General features: G+C 29.8%; 1 long non-coding RNA gene across 1 annotated transcript in view; it reads left to right on the forward strand.

Annotated features, from left to right (window-relative positions):
• The window catches only part of LOC136796290 (uncharacterized), a 532,642-nt gene that overhangs the window by 479,843 nt on the left and 50,698 nt on the right, over positions 1–2,101 (forward strand). Inside the window, exon 3 of the long non-coding RNA XR_010843995.1 lies at positions 1,493–1,536. This is a non-coding gene — a long non-coding RNA (uncharacterized lncRNA). The remainder of the gene's footprint in view (positions 1–1,492; positions 1,537–2,101) is intronic.

Raw genomic sequence — 2,101 nt, forward strand, 5'->3', positions numbered from 1 at the left:
CTTGAACTGCTGTAAAATACTGATCTATTTGCGGAGCCTGTCCGTCTATATATATACAATAGGTCAGCTGTTCTCGATCAGCTGATATGGACCCGTCAGCTGACAGTCCGTAACTTATATATATATATATAGAGAGAGAGATAATTTTTATTTAAAGAGCAATTGTATTTAAATCTCGTAACATATCCTCCACTCATTCATCACCGCACGCGTACGAAGTCGACTGCAGAAGTTACACCCATATGGACAAGAACTTAGATAATGGTATAAATTTTAAATTATTTTAACCACAAAATTTTTATAATTTTTATTTTCTACTATAATGCAAATAATGTGCTTGGTTTGTTTTCGGTATCGGGTGTTGGACCAGCCCAGTCTATTGCTATCTGATTTCTTATTGTTTAATTCTTCAAATAAGAAATCACAGGAATCTATTTGGTTTTCTTTTTGTTACCTGGTATTGATTTGCCGAAACTTGATTACTCTTTAACACAGCACGTACATCTTAATTTATAACCGAGGTCAGAATCGAAACAAAATTAGTCTCCTTTTCGAGCTATCCTAAATTTTATTGCCGAGTGGAACACAGGCTTTGAGGCCACCCAGAACTACGCACTAGTTACACGGTAATTTCACTTCTCATCCAAATAACTGGTCATTTGCTGACAATTTGGTTGAGGCAGCGTTAACTGGTGATGAAATAACTGCTTAACTGATAACCGGTTATTTTAGGGCAGAGATTTGGAACTACTGTAATCGCCCCACGAAACTTCTGCAATCTGTTTCTTCTACTTAATCACCTGATAGTAATCGCCAAATGGAATTGATTTTTAGATTTTTTTTTCTGACTTTTCTGGTTCGCATTGATTAGGTAGGTAATTATCATTGAAGGGATATATAGTGATTGAGAAAACTGATAATTATGTTTCTTAATATCATTTCTTAAATAAACTTAGTATTTCTTAATTATACAAAAAATGCCAGAGTTCATATTTTGACATCCTTTCGGTTTGCCTTTAAAAAATTACTATTAATACTTACAATTTATAATGTTCAATTTTGAAATAAAACAAATATAACATTTATAGATAATTATGTTCACATCATATAATAATATAAAAATGGGAGGAGTTAATTGCAGAACTATAATAATGTAGTGATTTTGTATCGATTATCGATGGTCGACAGGTTTTTCTAAGATACGATATAGTCAGTGTGTGTTAATTGTTTTGTTTGATTGTTATTGTTAGGTTAAGAGATTATGTCAATAATTATTATATAAGAAGTGTTTTTCTTAGTCAAATTTTTTTTTTTAATTACACATCGAAGTTTTACAACAAATAACACACTATATTTACATATATATAAATTAAATTCATTGGGTACTGTTACCTCTTGAAAATTTTTTTTCTATTAGAATTAAATGAATTTAAATTTGTTAGATATTTACTTATTTTAAATACTCATTTTAATATGACGTTTTCTTTTTCAGAAAGGTTATCGTGAGCTGCTATATATGAGGTGCTGACTAAAAAGGTAATATAAACTTTACGTTACCTAATTTTATCGTTGTTCGTTTACAATATGCAGGTACCTATTTGGACGGTTTCAATTTATTCAGTATTTTTGATAATAAATATGAAATAAGTTTTGTTATTTGTACTTATTTTAGCAGTTACTATAGAAAACAAATTTTTGACTTTAAAAATCTCAAATAGTGTTGAAATGTTCCATTCTGAACTCCATAAAATTCATTCTAATCTGTGAATTTTTTGTAATAATACATTCTGTCTTATATTTATAGACGATGTTAATAGGGATTATAGAGCTTATTCACACTATATTTACATATATATATATATATATAAATAAATTAAATGATAGCACAACAAGAAATAAAAAAGAAAAATAAATAACAAATTTAAACTTAAAGTAAAATAATATCTTAAACACGATCATTCTAATTTAGTATATTTACAATCAGTCTGGGGATTTCCGAACTGACTCCGGGTGATCCCGGCGCTTGTGTCCCAATCGCGTCACTGGTATTAAAAGCAAGCGAAGTATATGTGAGGGCGCTAGCCACAGACACTCTGGACTT

Source organism: Halyomorpha halys, unplaced genomic scaffold (genome assembly GCF_000696795.3).
Source record: "Halyomorpha halys isolate HHAL.00 unplaced genomic scaffold, Hhal_1.1 Scaffold232.1, whole genome shotgun sequence".
Lineage (NCBI taxonomy): Eukaryota > Metazoa > Arthropoda > Insecta > Hemiptera > Pentatomidae > Halyomorpha > Halyomorpha halys.